This window comes from Aquarana catesbeiana, linkage group LG02 (assembly GCF_042186555.1).
Source record: "Aquarana catesbeiana isolate 2022-GZ linkage group LG02, ASM4218655v1, whole genome shotgun sequence".
In the NCBI taxonomy this organism is placed as follows: domain Eukaryota; kingdom Metazoa; phylum Chordata; class Amphibia; order Anura; family Ranidae; genus Aquarana; species Aquarana catesbeiana.
Window position 1 is genome coordinate 716,749,719 of NC_133325.1, and position 14,032 is coordinate 716,763,750.

Below are 14,032 nucleotides of genomic sequence, written 5' to 3' on the forward strand. Positions count from 1 at the left end.
AAATTGATACTTGGTTCTATATCCATTACTGAGAGGTGGGTAGGGGGTGGAACCAAGGAACGATGCTCAGAGGTGGGTAGAGAGGGGAACCAAGGAATGGTGCTCGGAGGTGGGTAGGGAGTGGAACTAAGGAATGGTGCTCAGAGGTGGGTAGGGGGTGTAACCAAGGAATGGTGCTCAGAGGTGGGTAGGGGGTGGAACCAAGAAATGGTGCTCAGAGGTGGGTAGGGGGTGGAACCAAGAAATGGTGCTCGGAGGTAGGTAGGAGGTGGAACCAAAGACTGGTGCTCAGAGGAGGGTAGGGAGTTGAACCAAGGAATGGTGCTCGGAGGTGGGTAGGGAGTGGAACTAAGGAATGGTGCTCAGAGGTGGGTAGGGGGTAGAACCAAGGAATGGTGCTCAGAGGTGGGTAGGGGGGGGAACCAAGGAATGGTGCTCGGAGGCGGACACAAGAGGTGACTTGGAAGGAGGGAGTTCCTGCACCTATTCTCTGAGAAAAAAAGCCCTGCTGATAACAATGTAGGTCTCTCCACTTTAGAGGACACTCATTTAGGTTATGCTACCGGAACAGTATCTGATGAAGGGGGTGGCTGGCAGAACAGCTGTGCAGGCACCTGTAGTAAACAGATAGGAAGGTCCTCGTCCCAAGCTCTCTAGAGTTCCCAAAAAGCGGAGCCAGGCATAGTATCCCTGCACTATTTGTGGACCGGAACCTCTCTCTAGTGTTGAGTTCTTTGTCCCTAGCCAGCAGGGATCCTGTCCTTACATCATCCACTTTGCAAATGCGTGCTAACTGCAGGGGTAAAGGACAGTGCTATTTATTAGCACTGCCCTCACTAAAGATGGCCACGGAGGTCATTCAGGGCATCCGCGTCCAATCGAATAGCTGCTCCCTTGATGACACCTACAGAGGCTTCAGAGGAACAAAAGCTCCTCTCAATCTTTGTTATCTCTGCACAGAGACTGCCGGACCAGCACCACATACAGAGGAGGAGCTAAACTGCCCCGCCTACAAGTTAAAGATAAAATGTCACTCTACTGCAGAATAAGCTTTGTGTGGATTACTATGCATGCTGTTTACACACATCAGACTTGTTTGTCATCTCATTTCGATGCTCATTAGATCCTTAAAATTACTAAGATTTGAATATTATTTATGCCATCACTCCTGATTTGCTAATTCTAAAAAACTTTTTTATCTACTACACTTAAAAATCAGTAACATAATTAGAGTTTTGACAGCTGGCCTTATTTCTTACTATTTTTCAGTGGAGTTTAAAACATGCTAACATTCAAAACTGGTATATGAATAAATAATAAAATAAACATATCAACCTGTCTTGTGAATAATAGCTCATTTTGTTGTATTTTGTCTTCTAACAAATGTTTAACAGTGGTTTCTCCTGCTCTTTTCTGTGATACATAGATGAGTAAGTCAAGAAATATGTAGCTGCTTTGCTACGCTGATCGACAAGCTCTGTACTAAGCTCATTCTGCCTCAACGCTTTTCATTTTGAAATACTTACTAGGAACAGGTTATATGCACCTCCAAAACAGAATCATTTCATCACAGACCATGTGCCTTCCTCAAGGGAAAGCCCTTTTCCCTCGAGGAAGTCACATGATCTATGACAAAACATGTCAGGATGGAGTCAGTGACATCATCAAGCTGGAAGTAATGAAGTTTGCACTATATTGACATGATGCCAGTTTCCTATGTTTCTTAAGGGGGCAATACATTGAAATTTCTTGCTCTGTATTGATGTGCAAATTCAGTGCACTTTTAAATGTGAGTGCATTTAAAAAATTTTAAATAAAATGTAATGGTTTTTAAGACATTAGCACAATGATGGCCTGTAATGTTTATTTTGAGCTGCTTTGGTTAGCGAAGACAAAAAATTCTTTCCTACGAACAATGGTGAACTGGACCAGTGACTGTTGGTAAATTTGGAGAAGTTGACTGAGGATCAGACCCCAAATATAGGGGAAGGCATGTTGGAACCTATTTAACACATAGGTCAATGTTGTGAGGTGAGTGTTTACTTGTGGAGTTCACGTGGTGTTTATTGAAGTGGAGCACATCGTATTTAATTGGACTCTTTGTTCATATTTTTGTTTAACATACAACTGTCTAATTTTGGATAGAGGTTCTCACCACTATTTACATATGTAATATATGAGGTTTTTAACTATAGAATTCAAAACACTGTTCTTTATTGGTGATTTTCATAATGTTTAATTATTATTTTTTGAGATGAGCATTGGATTTATTCGGGGTATATTTTTAACCACTTCAGCCCCAGAAGATTTGGCTGCTCAATGACTAGGCCAATTTTGCGATGCGGCACTGCATCATTTTAACTGACAATTGTGCGGTCGTGTGCCGTTGTACCCAAACAAAACAGAGCTTTCTTTTGGTGGTATTTGATCATCTCTGCTGTTTTTAATTTTTGTGCTATAAAGAAAAAAAGAGCATAAATTTTGAAAAAAAACACAATATTTTGTACTTTTTGCTATAATAAATATCCCCATTTTTTTTCTCAGTTTAGGCCGATATGTATTCTTCTACATATTTTTGGTAATAAAAAGCGTATATTGATTGGTTTGCACAAAAGTTATAGCGTCTACAAAATAGGGGATAGATTTATGGCATTTTTATTATTATTTTTTTTTTTTTACTAGTAATGGTGGCAATCTGCGATTTTTATTGAGACTGCAACATTATGGCAGACACAACGGACACTTTTGACACATTTTTGGGACGACTGACAATTATACAGCGATCAGTGCTATAAAAATGCACTGATTACTGTATAAATGTCACTGGCAGGAAAGGGGGGAAACTGCGTTTCCTATGTTTCTGTTCTAACTGTAGGGGGAGGGGACTGACTATAGGAGATGACAGATACCTAGCTATTAGGAACTCATGATCTGCATCTCCTCTCCTCACAGAACAGGGATTTGTGTGTTTACATACACACATCCCTGTTCTGCCTCTCGTGCCCGCAATTGCGCGTGGCCGGCGGTCATCACGAATGCCAGTTATGAGCATCGGCACCCCCGCCTGCTATCCCGCTTAAAGGAGCCGACGTACAGCTACGACAGTTCGTGGGATCGTGCCGGCCTGCTGCAGTATAATGACAGTGGCTGGTTGGCAAGTGGTTCATTCATTTTATATATTGCATTCGTTAGCAGTTGCACTACCCCTTACGTTTTGTTTATATTGGTTGTACATGAGTCAATAGAGAGATTGACTTCTGTACAACTGGCCTGCCCATACTTGATCAATATTCATCTTGTCTGGGCTGAATTTCGGTCTGTCTATGGCCAGGTTAAGACTTTGAACACCTTTCATTTTAATGCACCAGGAATATACTTAGCTGATTTAAGATAAGATGATTTAAAGGATAAGTTCCGCTTCAGGAACATGTTACACGTTCCACATGTCTTTAGGGTGGAACATGTAACATGTTTCTGCTCCTGCAGTGGCTAAGTGATCCAAACCCTGTGTGCGGCAGCAGTGCGGGGAAGAGTTTCCTGTACCGGCTGTAAATGAATGAACTTCAAGTACCGACATCCTTTGTGGCTGTAGGCTTGTAGTTCTCAATGAACTATTACGGCGCTGTTGAGCACTGTGGTAGTTTAGTCTTCCTGTCAGTGTGAAAATTGTTTCTTCAGAGTTTAAAAATCAGTGCATGCATAAATGATCAAGCAATTAACTAAATGAGAAAAAGGACAAAACATTTGCATAATGAGCTCATCTGAACCGGGATTTCCTGGAGCAATTGTTTTGTTTATGTGTGAAATTTGCCATTTATGCATTCCTGCTGGTTTGGTATCAATGTTTCCAGTGTTCAGGTGAAATAAATTGTAAGTGCCTTATTTGTACATAATCATAATAATCATGAAACACATCTGAGTACAATTAAAGCTGAAATATAATTTAACACCTTTTAATCCAGCGAAGTGTTTGTAATAATTTTGCTTTTGGTATTAGTTTCTTGTGTTCCCAGTGCAACCAGATTCAGACATCAAGGTAAATGATATACCTAACTGGCACCATGCCAAGGACAAAGTTCCTTCCAGAAAGTTCCTGGAAACAATGAGTACCAAATCTCTGAAGATGCTCTTGCATTATACTAAAGCGTCTTCTTGCAATATTTTGGGTACTTATTATTTCCCAGGATCTTCAGCGGAGTGAGAGGAGTCCCTGAGAAAATAAATGAACTTTGCATTTTACTTGCTTTAACTAATAGAAAGTAGTGTCACTTTTTTTGCTATGCTTTGTGGCAGGTGTGTGTGCATCAAAATTCTATTCTAACAGATTTAAACACATTTTAGCAGATAAAACAGTTTTTATACATTTCAGCTGTGTTTGGCAGAAATGTAGTTTTAAAGAGAATACAGTCAATGAAAAATGCCAGTGAATATTGGCAGCATTTTGCCATGTGCACTTTTAGGACAGTACTTATTTGCATATGATTATTATTTGCATATGATCTTTGGTGTGCTGCAGTAGCGAATTGGTGTGGCAAGTTGGAGTGACACTGGAGGATGCCTGCTTTGCATCATGTCCAAAGGGCTCATCTATTTGTGTAATCATAATTTAAAGAAAATTAAATAATTCAAAATACAACATATCAAAAAGTACACCTTAGAGGAAAGAAAAAACAACAACCAACCAAATAAACAAAAATTAAAATAGGATAAAACCTTTAATAAAAGCAGAGGTATTTCAAGCTAAAATAAGTTGTCTATTCATGAATCTTCCACCAGTGTTCTAGATAAAAAGGGAGGCAGGCTAGAACCCATAGCCCTAAGAAAATTATGCCTTCTGCAAATCTTGAGGAAGAGTACAATAGTAGGTTTGGGGTCATCAAGTTACGTGCAAAAAATGACAAAGCTTTCATTCTTGCGTTATTGGTCAGCTGTCATTGGCTCTAGCATGCTGAAAATAATAGTGTATATCTCATCACCTCCTCCCATGCTCGTCTCCAGGACTTTTCCAGAGCCTCTCCAAGCCTATGGAACTTCTTACCCCAATCTGTCCGTCTATCTCCTACTCTATTAGCTTTTAGACAATTCCTGAAAACCCTCCTCTTCAGAGAAGCCTATCCCACCCACATCTAACAACTGCATTTTCATTTTGTCCATCTGATCATCCCCAACAGCTACTACCTTTTGTTACATTTGACCCTCCCTTCTAGATTGTAAACTCTAATGAGCAGGGCCCTCTAATCCCTCCTGTATTGAATTGTATTGTAATTGCACTGTCTTCCCCGATGTTGTAAAGCACTCTGCAAACTGTTGGCGCTATATAAATCCTATATAATAATAATAATATATGGCAATAACACTTGTTATAGCTTAGCATTTTTAACCTAATTTCTATTAAGGGGTCCTGCAGTATTCCAATTTGTAGAGTACTTGAGTTTATGGTTCGTAAACCAATGGATGGTGCTCTAAAATAAGTTAAACACTGAACATTCTCCATATCTTTTACACATGTTAGCAATGTTTTAACAAATTTTAAACATCTATCCAAACAGTTCAAATTGTATTTTTTAACTGTATGTTCAACCCAGGTGCAGTACACAATTGTATGGTTTTACTAAGGCTTTTTAACCATTTCAATAGCAACAGAAGAGATCCTGCCACAGAAAATAGGTGTGAATATTAGTCTGTAATGGCATTAAACATTTTCTAGCATTATTCTTGAATGCTTTATTTGCCATTTTGTCAAAGGCACAGAACTGATTTAACCTCCCCCCTTAGGATGCCTTTAATTAGTGTACCCAGTGATGTGTTAAAAATGAAATAGGCATGATTATTAAAACTACATACGTTACGTAATACTGGTATATAAGACACCCACAGATTTACTTGAAGGCAGAATTTTCATTAAATCAGGAATTTTTTCGTATTCATGTTTCAAACCAGGAATAAGGTTTCATACTGGATGTCTTGTTGTATATAGGGTTAAAGACCCTGTGCAACCCAAAGCTTCACAGCTGCATTGGGAATATGCAATATTCATGTCTCGATCAGGAAGAAATTGCTATACTCTGTTGTTGTCCATAAATATCAGGTCGGTTTTCATCTTTAGATAGTGATAGTGATCTGTTAATAATATGGAATGTTGAGGACTGCTCAGTTTTCCATCTGCATACAATTCATAATCCGGGGGCCAGAGTCTATTGTTTCCCTCGTTCCTGATAACTTGACGTATGACAAAACATGTTGGGAAGCCAGAACACACACACACACACACACACACACACACACACACACACACACACACACACACTACATCATGCATGCTTATTAGCAGGTTGTGCCAATATTAGTTTTGTAAGTTAGCAGCTGGTCCAGGCTAGGGGAAAGGGTTGTTATATGTGTTCATTTTCCATGCTTTTTGGTCCATGCCAGCCCACCTGTGCTATAAAAAGGGGGGAGACTGAGGTCCAGGGTCCTTGGCTGTTCCCACTCTTGGCTTGGGGTATCAGGACTGCTGGGCCTTGCAGGCCACTGAAGGCACCAGGCTTTTCGTAAGACAGCTAAGTCATGGAGAATACCAGCACGAACTACTCATGGGTATGCCTGGGCAACCACACTACTGTAGTCAGGGTCAGGAAACTGACTTGTTCATACTGGATTGTAATGTTGAAGTCTCACCAGTGAAGTTGTATTAACTCTTCTAAGCCTGGTCTGAAGTTATTCAAAAGGGTACATCTGGGTTTTGATGTATGTAAAGAACCAGTAAGGCACAAAAGGTGAATGAAGTAACACCACTACAAAAAGGAGTTAACTTGGCAAGACAAGGAGAAAGATTGTAGTTGCTAAGCGTAACCAAACACAAGTTCAAGACTTGCTGGCTCTCTTCCTAGCAGTCAGTATTCAATAGCAACCGGATCTGAACCCTTATTATGGAGATCCATGGCCTAATCACATAGGTATAGGAAGGAAGGAGTTAATGAGCACATATGAGGACCGCATTAGGTGCTTGACGGGACTGGAATTGAAGTAAAAGGGGTACGCTGGACTGGTGGAGTGAGCACAGGGTCAGTATGTCCTTCCTAATCCAACATCTACCAAGGTACATTGTGTAGTGACATAGAACAAGACACTTTTCAAAGGAGCTTTGTTGGGGAAGTTGGGGACACTTTCAGATTTTTTTGGTATTTGATGTCACCACCCAGTGTTGTTTTGTTTTTATATAACTACTGGCACTGGATGTCATATGTGCATTTATTAAAGCGGACCTTCAGTCATTTTTTCAACTTTCCATATATTAAATATTCTGCCCTTGTTGTTTTTAACTTTGGATAGTAAAACATTTTTCTTCTGCCAGTAAATACCTTATACAGCACACTTCTTGTTTCTTGTCTGGTAAAAAGCCTAGGCTTATGACATCATGCACAGCTCTCTCTCTCTCACTCTCGTGAGAGTTTGCCAAGAAGGGAGGAGGGATGAGTTATAAGAGGACCAATGAGAGCTGCATGGCTGCAAAGTGTCTGTGGAAATCCAGGAAGTGAACACGCAGCAGCTTCAGCTGCCCACAGTTAAAATGGTTGCAGCCAAACTCAGTGGAGGTTTCTGCAGCATATTTGGCAAGTACAGAATTACAGTATATATAAAATAATATGCAAAGTGGTTGGAGGGAAGCTTCAGAATGGCAAATATGTTTTTATTACAAATTACTTATATTTATTAATCATAATTTGTTTGCACTAGATATGTTGGATTATATTAACACTTTTTTAAAGTTTACTAGCTATAAACTATTTAGCACCACACAGGAGAGTTTATTGTGTCCACTGGCAATTCTAAGTTTAGTTTGGAAATACTGACACATTGGTCAGCTTACATGTAAGAGGGAGACACTAAGCAGGTATGTAACCATGAAGCGAAAATTAGAGTGTATTATGTCACAGATAGAAATATTTTACAGACTCAACACATACACTATGTAAGTGAGTAAAACGAGTATTTTGTTACTTCCATTTTTGGCTATAGTAAATAGGCTGTTACTGGCCTATGAAAGCATTAGATCAAATTGATCTTGGTTTAATCTGATGCTTTTAAGGACAGGGGAGAGATATGGGCACTAATAATACTAATAGTATAGAATACCTCTCACTTTCCATGCTATCACAAGGGATGTTGTTCATCTTTTGTGATAGCAAAAAAGTTGATTGAAAAAAAAAAATTAAAGAGACAGTTACATAGTTACACAGTTGGTGGTGCTGAAAAAAGACACCAGTCCATCCAGTTCAACCTGATTGTGTGTGTTTATGTGTGTTTATGTCAATAGTACATTGTATACCCCTGTATGCCAAACCAGAGACTTGTAGAGTGGGATATTATCGTTTTATCTCTGGAATGAATCCCCTTTTTAATGCATGCCAATATTCTGTTTGCTTTGCCTACAGCAGCCTGGCATTACATGCCATTGCTGAGCCTATCATCTACTAGGACCCCCAGGTCCTTTTCCATCTTAGATACCCCCAGAGGTTCTCCCCCTAGCGAGTAGCTTGCATTGGTATTTTTGGCACCCAAATGCATTACCTTCCATTTTTCAACATTAAACTTAATTTGGCATGTAGTTGCCCACCCCATTATTTTGTTTAGGTCTTCTTGTAAGGTTACCACATTGTGAGTAGGAGTTATTCCCCTGCTAACTTTGAATCATCTGCAAATACTGAGATTGAGCTATTTATCCCATCCTCAATATCGTTTATGAATAAATTAAACAGGATTGGTCCCGGGACAAAACCCTGGGGGACCCACTTTCCACATCAGACCATTCCGAGTACTCGCCATTTATAACCACCCTTTGGTCTCGCCCCTGTAGCCAGTTTTCAGTCCAGGTACTTACCCTATGATCCATGCCAACAGACCTTAGTTTGTACAGTAAGTGTTTGTAGGGGACTGTATCAAACACCCTTGAAAAATCCAGATACACCATATCTACAGGCCTTCCTTTATCTAGATGGCAGCCCACTTCTTCGTAGGAGGTTAATAGATTGGACTGGCAAGAATGATTCTTTATGAATCTGTGCTGATTACTGCTAATGATACAATTTTGATTACTAAAATCTTATATATAGTCCCTTATCATCCCCTCCAATAGCTTGCAGACTATTGATGTTAGGCTTACTGGCCTGTAGTTCCCAGGGATATATCTTGGCCCTTTTTAAATATTGGTGCTACGTTGGCTTTTCTCCAATCAGCTGGTACCATTCCAGTCAGTAAACTGTCCATAAAGATTAGGAACAATGATCTAGTTAACACCTAGCTGAGTTCCTTATGGATCCTTGGGTGTAAGCCATCTGAACCCGGTGACTTGTTTATATTACGTTTTTCAGTTTATCAGTTTATCAGTTTTTCTGATTCTGCCTTCTGTTAGCCATGAGGGTACATTCTGTGTCGTGTTATTAACATTAACATCCCCCCTTTTCCTTTGTGAAGACTGAGGAGAAGAATATATTCAAAACCTTTGCCTTATCACTGTCATTTGCAGCCAAATTCCCTTCATCATCCCTTATGGGGCCAATATGTTCTGAACTCACTTTCTTACTGTTTATATATTTAAAGAATTTCTTGTTTTTTTTTTTACTCTCCTCTGCTATGTGCCTTTCATGTTCTATCTTAGCCACCCTAATTGCACCCTTACATTTTCTTATTGCATTGTTTGTAAAGTTGGAATGCTGACAATGACCATTCAGCCTTTAGCTTTTATATGCATTTTTTCGTTGGAGTTTAGTCACCCAGGAATTTATTTTAGCTCTTTTAAACGTATTTCCCATTGGAATGCAGTGGCCAATACCTTTATTTAGTATGTTCTTAAAGCACTCTCATTTTTCCTCTGTGTTCTTTGTTCCTAGGATATTATCCCATTTAATATTACCGTATATACTTGAGTATAAGTCGAGTTTTTCAGCACATTTTTTTGAGCTGAAAGTGCCCCCCTCGACTTATACTCGAGTCAAGCACTTTTCTGCAGCAAAAAATTTCATTTTCCGAACCAACTTTGGGGCCCTGTATCTCAGGGCCGCTTGGTGCTAGGAACCCCAGTGTGCAAACCCAGTGGAACTGGTACCATAACATATCCAAAGCTGGAGTTCCTAGCACCAAGTGGCCCTGAGATACGGGGCCCCAAATTAGGTTTGTAAAATGTCATTCTCTGCTGCAGAAAAGTGCTTGACATTTTCTGAACCGATTTTTGGGGCCCTGTATCTCAGGGCCACTTGGTGCTAGGAACCCCAGCTTTGGATATTTTATGGTGCTAGTTCCTCTGGGTTTGCACACCAAATATGGGGTTCCTAGCACTAAGTGGCCCCGAGATACGGGGCCCCAAACTCGGTCAACTGTGTCCATCTGCAGCAATGTCATTTCGGCACCCTTTGGGTTCAGAGACCCCAAATTTTGGCTGCCGCTAGGGGGCATCTAGGAACCCTTAACTACCGAGTTTGAAGTTCAGGGGACCTATGGCTGCAAATGGGCACAGTGAGGCATGCAAATGGGCACAGTGAGGCTGCAAATGGGCATTGTTGACCCTCTTTTCCACTTACATTAGCTGTGCATTTCTCACCCTCGTCTTATACTCGGGTCAATAAGTTTTTCACATTTTTTTGTGGTAAATTAGGGCCTCGACTTATACTCGGATCGACTTATACTCGAGTATATACGGTATCTAGCAAAAAGCGCGGTTTAGGGAAGTTGGCTCTTTTGAAATTCAGTGTACATGTATTATCCTTGTGTTTCCTATATCTGTGATTTATGCTGAAACTAATTGACCCGTGTGTCGCTGTTTCCTAAGCTGCCCCGAATTTCTACATCCACGATCAGGTCTGTAGTTAGTAATCAGGAGGTCTAGTAATGTATTGTTTCTTGTTGGTGCATTCACCATCTGACCCATGAAATTGTCCTGCAAGACATTTAGGAAATAGCAAGCCTTAGACAATTGTGCGGTTCCTCCTGCCCAGTCTATATCCAGATAATTAAAATCCCCCATTATAATGACATTTGCCATCCTTGCCGCCATTCCAAGCTGTGATAAGAGATCCGCCTCCCCTTCCTCCCTCTGGTTAGGGGGCCTAAAGCATATTCCCAGTATTACTTTCCCCCTAGTTTCCTCCCTTTGGAGCTCTACCCACAAGGATTCCACTTCCTCCCAAGCACCACTAGTGATATCGTCCCTCACATTCACTTGCACATAATTTTTGATATACAGGCCTCCCCCTTTTTTCCCCTCCCTATCTCTGTGATATAGGGAATACTTGATAGTCAGATTCTAGCGTTGGTATACAAGCCTCGTAATTTTGTCCGGTCACATACTATTTCCTTGTGAGTTGTTACGAGGCTGCTGTTTGGATTTGCCAACTTACTTACCTTGGGTTCTGGTATTCTAGTTACCCTACCACTAATACCTCCAATATTACCCGCTGAGCCTTGTTCCTCGCTAGCTAGCTTTCCATCTGGACCCTCCCCCCATCACCTAGTTTAAAATCCCCTCTAACTTTTTGGCCATCTTCTCTCCCAGCTGAGCTGCACCCTCCCTATTTAGGTGCAGCCCATCCCTGCTAAAGAGCCGGTTACTCACTAAGAAGTCAGCCCAGTTCTTCACGACCCCAGACCCCCCCTTTCAACACCAGCTCCTCAGCCACTTGTTAACTTTCCTAATCTCCCACTGCCTCTCTGGTGTGGATTGAGGTACCGAGAGGAAAACCTTGGAGGTCCTACTCCTCAATTTAGCTTCTAAGTCCCTGAAATAGTTTTTTAGGACTCTCCATCTTCCTCTTTGTCATTGGTACCCACGTGTACCATGACAGCTGGATCCTACCCAGTCCCACCAATAATCTGTCCACCCGATCAGCAATGTGCCAAACCTGAGCGCCTGGTAAACAACATACAGTTCGGCGCGTACAGTCTTTCTGACAGATTGCCCTCTCTGTCCTTCTAATAACTGAGTCCCCTACCACCAGGATCTGTCTTGCCTTACCCTTAGCCTCGCTCCCGCTCTCACTGGAGGAGTTTTTCTCCTGGCAGCTAGGGGCGTTGCACTGCTCCAGCGATGCTGGTCCTTGACTGGTTTCTCCAACATTACACAACAGGGCGTACTTGTTGGGATGTTCCAACCCAGGACCGGCCTCCTTACCACTTTCCCCTCTACCCTTCCTAACTTTCACCAAACTACTCTGCTCTGGTGCCTGCATCCATGTATCTCCACCCGCCTCTGTGCTGGCCCCTGCCATCACCTGTCGGATATGTCCCCAACTCTCCTTTAGTATGGGTTTCTTCTCAGTGTTGCCAGCTGTTTCCCTAGATTCAGGACCTAGGCTCCCAAGAAAGCAACATGCATTTCGTGCAACAGTAGTCGCCCTCGACTGGATAATCGAGGAGTGCATACATGCCACAAGATGTGCACCAAGTCGCATCTCCACACCCGCCGGGCATCGTACCTACTAATTAATAGAGATACTCCTAGGGGATTAAGAATTTTACTCTGTCTGTTTAGCTATTAACTAGCGTCCTTGCTCAGTATTACTCAGTCACTCAGCGGTACTCAGTTACTCTCAGTCACTCAGCGGTACTCAGTTACTCTCAGTCACTCAGCGGTACTCAGTTACTCTCAGTCACTCAGCGGTACTCAGTTACTTTCGGTCACTCAGCAGTACTCAGTTACTCTCGATCACTCAGCAGTACTCAGTTACTCTCAGTGTGATAATATTTTTTCTTCATAAAATAAATAATAAATCTAGATTTTTTTTTAAAAGCACCCCATCTCCCTGTGCTCACACGCAAAGGCGAACACATGCATTGGCCCCACACACATATATAAACAGCAATCACACCATGCACGTGAGGTATCACCGGGAACATCAGAGCGAAAGCAATTATTCTAACACCAGACCTCCAGTGTTAATCTAAAGTGGCAACCTGTTTAGGTTTTTAAAGCGCTGCCTATGTATAATTTAATGTACCATAGTTTGTCGCCACTCCACAGGTGTGCGATATTTTAAAGGGTGACATGTTTGGCATCTATTTACTCAGCGTAACATTATCTTTTATATTTTACCAAAAATTGGGTATTATATCATGTTTGTGTGCACTAAAATGAATTGAAGTGTATTTTTTTTTTTAAATGTGCGTTTAAAAAAATAGCTGCACAAACACTATGTGACAGATTTTTCCATGTATGACAGAAATGTCAGAATTGGCCTGGGGCTCAAGTGGTTAAAGCTCAAACCTCAACCATAGAAGGCTAAACCTCAACCATTTTTTGTGTTTTTTTTAACCTAACTGAAAGTAAGGTAAGCAAAATGAAAATGGGCAATAGAAAAAACAATACAACACCAAATTGAATATTTTCTAGGGAAAATATAGAGAATCAAAATAAAAAAAAAATGAAAACAAATAAATAATGTACACGCATACCTTCATCACGTATTACTTTTACAAAATTAGGACATAGTTGAGAATTGCTCCTCAGTATCCTGTGAAAGGATTTCTTTTTGGTCTTCTTTGCTCTGTACATGTCAGACGAATTATAGTTTCTTCCACATTCTGGTAATCTTTTAATGTCAATCTGTAAATTAAGAAGCAAGAATATTAAAACAGTTTCACTTCTGAGTCATTATTAGATCTATGGCAGGTGCCGATTTCTTCTAAATATTTAAGTATATACATTTAGAAAAGAAATATCATTATTTATAGTAACATTAAATTAGTGTCCAATGTGTAATCAAACATTTCAGCACTCCTACATCACACCCCTCAGCTCTTGTGATTGGATGGAGGAGGGCTCATTGACGCCTTCTAGAGAACTATGCACATATGCAGATAGTCATTCATGAGAGCCAGTGACTCTGATATACCAGATCAGACTACTTTGAATCAAATTTAACACCAACAAAACTCAGGAAATACTTGTTAAAATACATTACTTTTAATCCTGTTTGTTTTACTGTTGCTTTTGGTCTATTTTGTAATATCTTTGTAGAAATTACTGGTGGAGCTGCTGGTTTAA

General features: G+C 40.7%; 1 protein-coding gene across 1 annotated transcript in view; it reads right to left on the reverse strand.

Annotated features, from left to right (window-relative positions):
• The window catches only part of HTR1F (5-hydroxytryptamine receptor 1F), a 52,464-nt gene extending 38,872 nt beyond the window's left edge, over positions 1 to 13,592 (reverse strand). The window contains exon 1 of the mRNA XM_073617009.1: positions 13,441 to 13,592. The gene's annotated coding sequence lies outside the window, so the exon portion shown is untranslated. The remainder of the gene's footprint in view (positions 1 to 13,440) is intronic.
• Positions 13,593 to 14,032: the final 440 nt, after the last annotated feature.